This window comes from Onychomys torridus, chromosome 7, assembly GCF_903995425.1.
Source record: "Onychomys torridus chromosome 7, mOncTor1.1, whole genome shotgun sequence".
In the NCBI taxonomy this organism is placed as follows: domain Eukaryota; kingdom Metazoa; phylum Chordata; class Mammalia; order Rodentia; family Cricetidae; genus Onychomys; species Onychomys torridus.
Window position 1 is genome coordinate 67,425,865 of NC_050449.1, and position 13,400 is coordinate 67,439,264.

At 41.0% G+C, this 13,400-nt stretch overlaps 1 protein-coding gene across 5 annotated transcripts in view; it reads right to left on the bottom strand.

Annotated features, from left to right (window-relative positions):
* Unc13c (unc-13 homolog C) overlaps window positions 1–12,471 on the bottom strand; it is a 427,893-nt gene extending 415,422 nt beyond the window's left edge. For 3 of the 5 annotated variants that reach the window (XM_036192012.1, XM_036192007.1, XM_036192008.1), the window contains exon 1: window positions 11,847–12,471. The gene's annotated coding sequence lies outside the window, so the exon portion shown is untranslated. Of the gene's footprint in view, window positions 1–11,083; window positions 11,352–11,846 lie in introns of those variants that run through there. The other 2 variants (XM_036192011.1, XM_036192010.1) reach the window with 1 other exon arrangement.
* Between the last annotated feature and the right edge of the window lie 929 nt (window positions 12,472–13,400).

Below are 13,400 nucleotides of genomic sequence, written 5' to 3' on the forward strand. Positions count from 1 at the left end.
AAGCAGGCTGAGCAAGCCATGATGAACAAGCCAGTAACCAGCATTCCCTCATGGCTTCCGCATCAGCTCCTGCCTCTGGGTTCCTGCCCTCTTTGAGTTCCTGCTATGGCCTCCTTCATAGGACTTTAGGCTATGTAAGCCAAATAAATTCTCTTTCTCCCCCAAGTTGATAGAGTCTTGGTGTTTCATCACTGCAATAGAAGACCCAGACCATTGCAGAGCTTCTTGTCAGCACCGAGGACAGCTCCTCCACAAGGCCGCAAATGGTGCAGACCTGTCCAGCTACAACTTAATATGAGAAAGGTTATACTTCTGCAAACTGATAAATTAACATAGGGTTACTGATTTACAAACATATTTAACCCAATGTGGAAGAAGAGATAAATTGCCAGTTCTCCAGGGAATTTGACATCAGTGGTTGGAGATATTTTGCAAATTTTTACAGTTTATAAATTAAGAAATACCCCAGTAACAACAATATCTCACTGTCCAATGTGTAGTTGACCATTTCATATCAAACAGGAAAAACAGTTGGCTCTGTGAGGCATCATGAATCAAGCACAAATGTTTTTACCTTGTCCTAAGAGTAAATCTGTAGTTTAAGGACAAATGTGAAAAAGGATCGTCATTTCAATTTAAGGCTACTGACCCGCTGGGTACACTCAAGATTTCTTGGGGATATTTTTCCTATTTTTATCCCTGAATTTCCTATTGAGTTACACTTCCAGGTAGAAACCAAGAAAGATTGCCTAGATCTTTTTTTTTTTTTCCTAAGCAATTAAGCCAATGCTCATCAATCAGATGCTGCAGACAGTTTTTCAGGATTGTAATTGAGGTCGTATAACCTTGCCTTTATTGATGAGTGCAAACCAAGCTCCAGCATTCAGATAAGAAATATCTGATCACAAATTGGAGAGAGGAGATTTAATAGATTCCAAAATATTGAGCAGTATTTGATTGCAGGAACAGCTCAATACCTTATGATGTTTCACTGAGACCATACCTGAAATCTGTATCTTCCTTGTCTCATATGACTATAGGCTTCTGGGTTAGAATGGAGCACTTCATACTCCCAGACCTGCATGCTTGTCAATGCAGAATGGTCACTAGAGAGGATGAAGACAGAATCATGGCAGAGCTAACTAGCTAAAAACCCTGGATTTGAATTAAAACTGTTTTAAACTTACTAGCCACATGAAGAGTTGCTAGTCAAAACTCTGCTTATTGGGCAACAGTTGTTCACCTGTACTAGGATTGGAGGATGAAGTGTGAGAAAAAGAACTATAGCCTCCCTGCCTTATAAGACGGAGTGAAGAGTTATCAGAAAGGTCTTTCAGTAAATAATATGATCGCACACACACACGCATTATTATGAACAAAAATTGAAGCAGCCCCTTGGTTTCTGCTTATTAATTTCAGATATATCAGTGTCCCTGGCCCTCCCTATGTCTTCTCTCTTTTTACACAACCCAGCTTTTTACCCAGCTTGTTTGGGTAGAATGTACTCTCAATTCCTCTTAAGATACCCCTATTACAGTATGGGCTTTTATAACTCAATGTTACTCATTTTCATTTCCCTCCTGTAATAGAGGTGAGAATTTCTGAGAGGAGCCTCCATTTTCTTCCTTCCATAGAGCCTAGCACAGCTTGCCAGGGCTTCTCAAGTTAAAACACAAAGGCCTTGACCTCCACTCATAACTTGATGTCATTTCACCCCACAAACATCTCCTCTGTCTGAATTGTTCTTTCTGCCTAAGATTCATATCATTCATCCATTGTCTCTTATTTCACTTTTGAACATGATTTTGTTATTAATGTCAGTCACCAAAAGTTGCCATATTGTAACACATTGGAGCCATTTTAGTCTACCACAGTGATCTTCCCCCTCATCTGTACCTCACACATATATGTAACCCACTGGTTTTGCAGTGATAGGGACAGACTCCTTTAAAGAAATCTCACAACCTAATGAGGAGTACAGGAGAAGGCAAAGACCAGCACTAGGAACTGAAAGAAAATGATTGTTGACAGAGATACACTAGGAAAGTCAAGTTTTTAGGCCTCCATACAGGTCAGTATGATTGGTTTGATAGTGAGTTACCCACAGATCTATAATTAACCCAAAAAGAGCCCCCCACACACACACACAAGCTTCTGAGTGTTGTATAGAGTCACAGTAGTGTAAAAACAACATCCCCAGAGACCAGAGACACATTTCTCAATCAGGAAGGTACAGAGATGCTCCTGTAACACTAAGGCTTACAGCAGGAAGAAGAAATTTGAACAATGCCACTTCAACTTGCTGGAGTCTCCACTGTATGGATTTTGTGGTCATGTTTCACACCCATGACTTTCTACATGGTCTATGATGGAGCTGCCACATCTACTTCCTCGGCCAACTGCTAAGTCCTCAGAACTGCTTGATTCAAGAATATGAGAAGTGAGGGCTTTCAGCTCTAATTTCCCTAAGTAGTACACTCATTATGAATTGCTTTGCTGGGAAAATGATGGATTTGGCATTACTACAATCTACTTTAAGGATATGTGTGAACCCAGCTGTGGGTTCTTAGACAGAATATTTTCCTCAGTGTTGACATCCAATCTGTACATGATAAATTACTTTTGGAAGGATCTTCTCTATTAGCTCCCAAAATGAAATCCAATTGCCAACCCCCACCCAATCATTCCTTATCACTGACAATGTATTACTGAACTGCATAGGGAATGTTTAACTTATCTAAAATATCTACTAATCAATTTCAGATCACCAGAAATATTGAACAGACTGTTACTAATTTTGAATAAAGTGAGCACTAAGGAGAAGTCTTGAGACTTTTCTATGCCATCAAACTAATAAACAGAGAGTGCTCAATGTTACATTACATGTAAGATACCAAGTCTTTTTTTTTTAAACATTTGTTTACTTTCTCATTTCTTTACTGTATGCTTATATGCACAGAGGTCAGAAAACAACTTGAAGGAGTCAGTTCTCTCTTACTTCATATGGGATCTGGGGATCCAATTTATGTTAGCACCAAACATCTTTATCCACTGAGTGATATAGGTAGCCCTCAGGTCTTAATTTATTAATAGTATCCACCCCATAAATACCTATTAAGTTTATCTTTCTTTTAAAGCTCCTGTTGTAAATTGGTTCATGGTTCACCGACTTTGAATTCCTTCCTAGTTCACAATGTTTCTTCATTAAATTTCAAATTATCTTTATCACTAGTTTTGACACATATGGTAATAACTTTTTGCATTTGAGTATAAACAAGCATTGTTTCTCAGTCCATTTTCATGTGGTATTAACCTTATCCCCCACAGATGTTTCAATAATTGAACTTAAGGACTAAGTTCACAATGTGTAAGGCCAATACAAAACAGACGTCTAGAAACTGTGGCTGCTTGACAAGGTATTTCCTCAGACTCCGAGAAATTTAAAGACTGTGTCTAGAATTTTATAATTCTACCAGGATTCAAAATTTGTTTCACATTTTGTGGATTTTAATTGCTTTCTGCATTCTACAAAGAAAAATATATTCTTTACTCTCATAGAAATAGGCTTTGGATTCTGAACACAACAGCCAGAAATGTGCATGTCGCAGGTAAAGGCTGAAGTAGAGACAAACAGCACCGATCATAAGAGAAATGGAGGGTCAGGATGGCCAAGTGTCTGAGACACAAGTACTCTGAAATTTAATTTTTGCATGATACAACCAAGTTTTGTCCTCATAGCTTCTAGTCCTGGATCTTCCTGATTGAAATCCCTATCTTTTAAGCTCCGATGAAGAATTCAGACCAACCTCTTCTCAACGTCTCCATTTTTTTTTAAATTTCTTCCCAGATAGAAATACTTGAGGAAACTTCATGTATCCATTATCAGGACCACTGCCTTCTGTTTTAGAATAAACAGATGCTCTCAGAATTCCTTCCAGAAAAAATAAAGCAGACTATTGTAGGATTCCTGGATGTTTTCCTGTAACTGTGGCTCTTGATAGACACACAGGGAGCTGTGTGCTGTAAAGCAGGAGCCATTGAGGGGAGATGTGTTGTGGACGTCAATAGAATAGGATCGAGTTAGACTACAGTTGGCATCATCAGCTAAAGTCAATATGAGAAGATTTAGATCCGAGGGGGTGGGGCATTCCATATGGAATCATCAAGAAAACACTTCTACTATAAAATCAAACTGGAAATGAAATATAGAACAGAGGAGAACAAATACCATAAGGAGCTGATATGGGTCTCTAAGGTGATGTGGTTCTGAGCTAGACAGAGCTAAGTAAGCAACCCTTATTATGCATCCAGCTTCCACCCATCACACTGCTGCTGTACCTCCTTGGCATTTAGCAGGAGTGTTCAGAAGCCCGTTGTTTACTCCCTGCCTTCTGAAGTCAGGTGCTCCAAACAATGTGAAAGGATCAGGATTGCTGTTCAGATCCTTCCTGTTTCCAAAGGCAGCTTACAGGGCTGACTTTTCCCCATCAGCTGTTACTACACTGCCATTGGGATTTGCTGCTTCCATACCATGAAAAGCACATACAAGCTCCTACAGGGATCTCAGGGCCATAGATTTCATCAAAAGCAGGCTGATCAAAACTATTCCAATTTGGCCCAAATGCAGCTTCTGAGGTCATGACTATCTTGGGACACAGTAAAGCTTGAGTTTTACTGCTGATTTCATTTCTTACCATCGCCTACTTTGTGTATCAGAGTTCTCTCTTCCTTTACTGATTTTTCTTGCTAATAACAGATAGTAATACATAATGCAAATTAAATATGAAATAAAAAACATCTATGGGTAGACTATTTTATATAAAGATGTTAAAAAGCATGAAGACAATGGAATTCTGGTATTAATTGAACACTGACTATTTATTATTTTAATTATTTCTCATGATCACTATGGGGAGAAATGGTCTTTACGATGTCCAAAAAATAAATAAATAAAAACCCAAATGACCAAATTTTGCATAGATACTATACCAAAGGGGTTTGCAATAGAGCCAGGACCATTTTTATGAAAACTATATGAAGCCATAAACTTCATGTCAAAACCATAGGAAAACTTCATGATAAAGTATTTGATCTGGAGGCGGGAGGGGGAAGGACAGGGGAATCCATGGCTGATAAGTGAAATTAAATCAAATTATAAAATAAAATAAAAAAAGAGTTCCAAAAAAAGTATTTGATCTGTTATTAAATTAGATTAGTCACTTAGTACCATGAAAATTTACAACATGCCAGTGTTTGGAATCTGTGGTAATCTGTACAGTTGGGGCAGGGATTTGGGGGAAGAAGTTAAGGAACCCAGTCACATATATGACTAGTCAGCTTGCTCTGAGGATCTCTCATCTCCTCCTTGAAGTCTAGAATTACAGATAAGCTTCCACATCCACCCAGCATTCACCTAGGTTCTGTGGATCTGAACTCCCATCCCCATGATTATAGGCCAAGTACTTTAACTACTGTGCCCTTTGTCTAGCCTTTAAGTTTTATTTTGAATACACAGAGGAAACATGAAAACTTTTGAGGACAGTGATATGTGTCATGACATTTTTTAGGACAATGAACTTGGCAGGCACACACAGAGCAGATGCTCAAAAGAAGTGTTGTGGCAGACAGAGACTGGGAGATGGGGCAGTGTTCTAAGATTAAAGTGGTGAGGTGGACCAGGGCAGTGACAGCAAAATGAAGCAGAGCAGGCAAAATACAGGTTGGTGAGGGCTTGTGAGCCACAAGGAAGAACAGAGCCCCGAGGACAGGGGCCTGCAGAAATGAGGAAAATGGGAAGAGGAATCCTTGAGGAGGAGCAGCTGCCATCTCTTGACTTCTTAAGATATTGTCAGTAGAAAGAAGTGGGGCGGCCACTTGTGAAATTTAGGCCACCCAGTCTAGAAGAAGGGACGAGCAGCAGATGCTCGAATGAGGTTCAAGATGAGATGGACACAGAGATCAAAGGTAGCAACTATAACTTGTGTGTAACTAAGCAGGATATTTATCAGGAACTAAGGATACTCATGCCATTATATTCATCAATTATCAATTGATATAACTATCAACTATATCAGCATGTTATTGGAAAATTAAGCACACTTTCCTATCTCACAGGCTACTTTCTAAGAGTCGTATTTTATTTTTCACATGTACAAAGTGATCTATGTATTTTGTGTCCTGGCAATTGACCTCCTATAAAACTGAGAGGAAATACGAATTCTTCTTAGATTTCAGGTGCTCTGCTAGCTCAATTGGCCTCTTTAGCTATGAGACACTGCAACATGGTTTTTCTTGGGTACTCTCATGGAGTATGCACATGCAGAGAGGAACCTGCACGGAATACACATTATTATATTTATTTTCAGAAGTAGTTTTCTATGAGTGACTCTAAAAGTAGCTAGTAAAGTGCCCTACCACCATTTCTTACCTTTTATTTTCCCAACCCATGAACTCACTATCTAACTGAGATGGCTTTGAAGTCTGGATCTTCCTGCCTCCACCACCCAAGCACTGAGATCACAGGCATGCCCCAGCACACCAGGCTTACCATTCATTTGACCAAAAGAAACATTGCAACATCACCTGATGTGGCTGGCTGCATCCACAGCTTCTGTGTCCATAGACTCAACTGACTACAGAACAAAAGCATTTCAACTTTCTGCCTGCAATGAACAGGCACAATTGATTTCCTGTCATTGTTCCCTAAACAATCTCATGTGACCACAGTTCCTATGGCATTTATATTCTAGCAGGTCACATTATAAAACTACCTATGATGACACTGTGTGGGATACATTTCAGTTATCGGAAAATACAACCACGTTTTACATGAGGAAATCAAGCACCTGTAGATTTGGGTGGTGCCAGCTGGGTCACTGACACTATCTCCCTCAGATACTAACTGCATGTGGTCTATTATGTTATAATCCAATTTTTTGCCCAGTTGTTTGAGGGAAAATAATTTGATAAACTTTCAACCCAAACCTAAATAGAAGAATACTGCTTCCTTACTCTACCAGACAATCACATGCCAGTTACACATCTCCAGCCTCTTAGGGAGCTCAAACCAGAGCCAAGAAACTCCATCGCTACCTTATCCAATGGAGTCCACCCTATAGAACCTGAATAATGATGAACTTATAAAAGCCCCAACTTGTGGAACTAGAAGCAACCTTCTGGAACAGATACCTGGACAAGTTCACAGATAAGAAAAGACTTAAAAACAAAAACATCACCCGAAGGTTACCTAGCTAGTGAAAGACTGAGCCAAGATTTTTATAGTGTATATTGCTGTTTCCTGCTGGACTCCTGTTAAAATATGGCATTAGCCATCTAAGGCATGTGTCACTTGAAGCTGCTACGGAAGATTTCTCATTGATAAATAACACAATTTTCTTTTTCAGTTATGTGTCAGTTAACAATGGCAGGATTCAAAATGTATCTGACCCTCTGCCAGCAGTCCTGAGTCTGTGTCCACAGGGCTCCTTCTTGGAAACTGTCCTCACTGGCCACACCTAAGTTATCAGCTTTTCCTACACGTAAAACAATAAAGCTGGGGCTGGAGAAATGGCTCAGCAGTTGAGAGCACTTACTGCTCTTGGAAAGGACTCAAGTTCAGCTCCCAGGACCCACATCAGGCTGATCAAAACTACCTACCTAATTCAGTTCTGGGAATTTGATACCTTCTTCTGACCTGCTCTTGCATGCATGTGGTCCACCCAGAGATGAGCAGTGACATGTATACTTGTAAATAAAAAAATGAATAAAATTTAACACATATACAAAGTCATCTCTGCAACACTGTCCCTCTCCCTATGTGTGGTGTGTGTGTGTGTGTGTGTGTGTGTGTGTGTGTGTGTCTGGGAAAGCTATTCCTAGAGAATATTTTTTCCAGTTATAAACCATGCTAACATTTCTTCTCTATCAAAGAGAGAGAGAGAGAGAGAGAGAGAGAGAGAGAGAGAGAGAGAGAGACTGCATCTAGATTCTAAGATTCTAAGTGCTAAGAAATAAACTATGTTTTACCTAGAACAGGACGGGAGCCAGCCAAGACTGTCTGTGGATGGAAGGTGAGTCTTCAGACTTCCCAGGGGAAAGAAACCATTTTGAGAAGGCAACTCATGTTATACAATTACCTTTACATGTAAAAACACCCTGACTATGAGTTATTATATTGAGTTAATCTTATAATCTGGCATTTATTCCTGCAAAATATTTTCTAACTCTATGCAGGAAGAGCAATACAAAACATATCCTGCATGCAGGCTATAATGATTTTTGCATGCTGAGCCTAACACATACACCATAATTAAAATATGCAAGAGGCAGGAAGTGTGTGTGTCTCTTGGCTCACAGCCAGCCTTGACAAGTAAAAGAGGGCCAGTGTTGTGTGTCCTCACGGTGCTTACACTTCCTTTGGGAAACTTCTGCTCTAGAGGCTAGGAGACTTTCTCCCATCTTCCTCACTATTTTTTATATAACATCTTTTATTATGTGTATTTGTGTGTGGGGTGTTGTGTGTACCATGGTATGTTCATAGGTCCAGAGGACAATTTATACAAGTCAGTTCTTTCCTTCCAACATGGGGGTCCCAGGGATCAAACTCAGGTCTTTGAGCTTGTTGGCAAGCACTTGTGCCTACAGAACCATCTCGATGGCTCCTCCTAACTCTTTTTTTTATTGTATTTTTTAAAATTTTATAATTTAATTTAATTTTACATATCAGCCACGGATTCCCCTGTCCTCCCTCCTCCCCCCCTCCCAAGCCCACCCCGTATTCCCATCTCCTCCAGGGCAAAGACTACCCTGGGGATTCAGCTCAACCTGGTAGATTCAGTCCAGGCAGGTCCAGTCCCCTCCTCCCAGGCTGAGCAAAGTGTCCCTGCATAGGCCCCAGGTTCCAAACAGCCAGCTCATGCACTAAGGACAGGTCCAGGTCCCACTGCCTGGGTGCCTCCCAAACAGTTCAAGCTAATCAACTGTCTCACTTATCCAGAGGGCCTGATCCAGTTGGGGGCTCCTCAGTTATTGTTTCATAGTTCTTTTTTAACAGGCCAGAAGCAGAGCAAAACCATGCTGTGTTATTTGTTATCTCTGGAGTTCCAGCACCAGGTATTCAGTCTTCTACAGGCTTATAGGGCTATTAATAAACCCTCTTTTAAAAACAGCTGGAAAGGAATTAGAGCCTTTTCATCCAAACACAGATAACTGTAGGTCCAGAAATGATTTATAACAATAGCCAAAGATACAAATTCAATCTTTTGAATTTACAATTAGCACTTGAGTGGTAGCGTTGAGTGATAGTGTTATAAATATACATGGCCACGTAAGTTGATATTGCTGGTGGTTTCAGTACAATCAGACAACAGATTTCTAGCTATAAAAGTATATTATAGAAACAAAATTAGCATGCACTTAAAATTCCTCAAATTCCTACCTCAAAAGCAAGGAACACACATCATCATCATCATCATCATCATCATCTGGCAAGGTAATTTCAATACCTTTATTAATTTTGGGAAAGTCCTTGTGTAGTAAATGTTATGTGATTGAAAGAATACACACCAGAACCCAAGGGTATCAAAACCAGAACACAAAATACAGGGAGTATCATGCCTCTGAAAACTTAGGGAGGTTATGTATACTATATAGCTGAGGAGGAGGAGGAGGAGGAGGAGGAGGAGGAGGAGGAGGAGGAGTGAAAGGTAAGAGTGTCATGTGCTGGTATTCAAAGACACTGGCTGGCCCTAAATGAGCAAAAACATCCACGTGTTCTCTTCTCCACTGACCCCACCATCAATCACTCCTTGTCCCACACAAACATGCTTAGAGTAATTTGTCTCTGCAAGAGGAACCTCCACACTTGCACCTGTCTGGAATGATCCATGGGCTTTCAAGCAACTCCCTCTGTTTGCTATATACTTCATTGCTAGATATTGAAAGAATTACAGCTTTAAAGGGTGTTATAGGGTATAGGAAGCAATTGTTTGATGTGGTTAATAAGAAGCACATGAAAAGTGACTTTTCCAGGCTTACTTAACACATTCATTCCTAGTCACCTGCATACACACCCATTTGTCCAGGTGTACAGGGGTAGACACTTGTAAGGGGTGTTTCCAAATCTTTTTAATGAAAGTCCAACAACAAACAACTGCTCAGAAAATAAACCTTTTTCTTATTTTTCTTCTTAGCCACCCTCAGATCTAAGCCCATAATTGTATTGAAATGAGTTGCAACTAAATTCCATGTAGTTTGAAAGCAAACTAACTTTTTTAGTTTGGAAAGGCAGTTCTCTTTTGCCTATGAGGTTCAAACATTCTTTATCCAATTTGATGTCAGTTTATTAGCTTCCAAAATAATTCTTTAATATGACGTTCTGAAAATGTTATTACATTTCTTCTGGGAAGAAATCTCATTTACAGATGGGTAACCTGCGCCATGCCGCATATCAAGAGAAGGAATACATCATGCTTTTGGCTCTTACAGATGAACACTTTGTCTCAACAGCTGCCTGTAGATACCCACCCTATTCTAGAATATTCTAGTATATTCTAGCACTGACACAAGACTTTACAACAACTCATTACCTTTGGTGTGGAGCCCAACTCCATACTCTAGATCACTGCCTTTGAGTTTTATGAAAGCAGAGTAATGATTTCTTTTCAGGCAAAAGGTACTTAACTGATCATTTAAATCCCATTTGGCTTTGTTCTATAGCAGGTGACATAACACACACACACACACACACACACACACACACACACACACAAAAGTAGAAACAGCAATTAAAAGTCAATGTCCTAAAGCTTTAGAATAAAATGGCCATGTTGACAAAAGCATGCAGAAAATCAAGGAAATATTTTATATACACAAGATGTAACTTTTCATTCTTTTTCCCCCCTTCTCTCTGGAAAAGCTCATTTAAATGCATGTGCATACATACAATTTGTTGTCAGTTTCAGCCACTTTTGTGAAAGTATTGAAGAGTCCAAAGTAGCAAAATTCTTTCCTTAGGAACATTCATTTACAAACTCCAAAACACAGAAGGTTTTTGAAAACCCATTTCTACACATTTTCCACCCACCTCTTTCATGTTGTTCTCTAGAACCCTCATGGGAAGGATGAATTTAAGCTTTGTCACATCACCTAGGTGTGATCGTTGCTGGGTCTTTCTCCTTATTATACAAGTATGTTGATGACGTAATTGCAGAAGTTGGTTCTACTCAGGCAGCTGGGTCTTGGGATTTTTTTTTTCTAGACTGCCTCCTTCAGTGCCATAAAAGAGTTGTAAAACAGAACCAAGCATTCTTGCCTCTTGATAGTAAATCCTTGGGCTCTGTCACCCAAGGTACCGGTCCAGCCTTGGGTAGGCAGAACCATCCGGAAGCTCAACTGGCCCCAGACCTGAGGCTCAGGGGCACACAGTTAGGTGATACCGCACCAGGCTTGGCTTTTAACCCTTTCCTAGAAGCTCTCAACTTTTCATCTCTGTTTGACTTTCATTTTCACCCATCGCCAAACCTCCGGGGACTAAGGAGAACCCCGACATTTATCCCAACCTTGTTTGCTCCTTTGCAGTAATTTCCCTGAAAGTTGACTGCAAAGTAAGCAAACAGTTATCATGCTGTATTCAAAATAAAGTAAGGCTCGAGAAGACCATGACCCCCCCCCCCAATAAATCATGCTGATTATAAACCTAGAAGAGCAAGCCTTTATGGGGGCATCTTCTACACTGAGAGAACACAGAGGTTGTGATTCAAAGTGCAGAGAGAAAGAACCATGGAAAAAAGGCACAGGCTGAATCTCATGCAGATGGGGCTGCTCAGCGGGAGGTAAAGAAAACATACCTGAGGGATTCTCCTTTTAAAAATGCTCAGGCCAGCTGGGTTGTTGCTCCCCTCCTTTAGGGAGGGTGGATGTGTTTCCTTTCAAGAATACCCCTTGCAATTGTGTTTCTAGGTTCTTTTCCTTTTATTCAGCCACAGATAGTTGCAGGAGGCACCGGCAGTGTTCCTGTGCCCGGGACTCAAGTGCAACCGGGCATGCCTTTGCTCAGAAACCCGGCTTGCGCTGCTCTTATCAATTCTATCACGCTCCCTGGGTAGCCTCCAAAGCAATTTTACAACTTAGCTGCTGGCAGGAATCTGCCTTTCACTCTTCTCCTTGCCAGATTCCTTGGGCGGCTCATTTCTCAGCCCTTTCTCCGAGAAAGCAAAATGAGATCTCTCTCCCCTTGCTGTCCTGGCTCACCCACAATTGACGGTGCAGAGTGGCGGCTGAATGTGTGCTGGCAACTTCACACAGCAGCTGCAGCCCGGGCTTCTCCGAATGCAGCAGAGACCTGAGCTCCCAGCCTTCTCCATAGGAGTCCAGGCTCCCTCTGCTGCGCCAGCTACACAGAGCCGCTCTGTGAGAAGGCTCCTCAGCCCTGGTCCTCTGGAGATGCTCTGCTGCCAGGTGTGGTCATCACCACCTCATCCACACCTCACTAGCAGGGTCACAGCTTCCTGCAGAAGAAATGCAAGGTTGTGGATGTCCCCTGTGTTCCCTGCATCCCAGGGGGGCAACACTGGTGACCATCATAGTGTCAACTTGCTCTTTGCATCAGTAAAACAGATAATTATTACATTAACCATGCTATTTAATTATCATTATGATTTCAGATGCTTCTGGCTGTGCTTAGAATCCTACAAGGTCCCTTGTCCAACCTGGCATCAAGAGACCCTTAACAGGACCCTTGTTTAGAGGGAGGCAATATGCTGGCTTCGTCCCAGGTTTTTTGTTGTTGTTTTCTTTTCTTTTTATTTTCTTAAGTGGTTGTGGATTTGAGGGTTGATTCCTCAATAATTAGAATTAAATACACATACACATATCAAAGTAGGCAATGGAGGAAAAAGATGGCTCAAAGGATTTTCTTTCTCATGCAATCATGCCTTCCAGATCTGCCTGAGAATTGAATGGGCTCGCTTTCCTTTTTAGCTTAGCTGAGTAGAGGAGGTGGGGGGAGTAACCACTCCTACTTTCCATCAATTAAGCATTTTTTAATCCTCTAGCCCTCCTGTTGAAACAAATGTAAAAAGTGCTGCGTCTTAAAATAGAGCCTTAAAGAAGCTCAAGTCTGGGAATAATTTGTGGGCTTTAAGCTGCATCTGGTGCTCTGGCTTACTTATTTTATTTTCTTTGCTTTGTAGAAAACGAGAGGATGGGGGCTGGGAGACGGCTAAGTCCCCAAAGTATTGGCTATATAAGCACTGGGATCTAAGGTCAGATCCCTGGCACCTTCATACAAAGTATGCATGTGTTTGCAACCTTGGTGCGGGGGACTCAGAGACAGGAGGGGCCCTGAAGCTCACTAGCTAGCCAGTCCGGCTGAATCTCCTAGTTCTGTGCCAAGTCAGAGA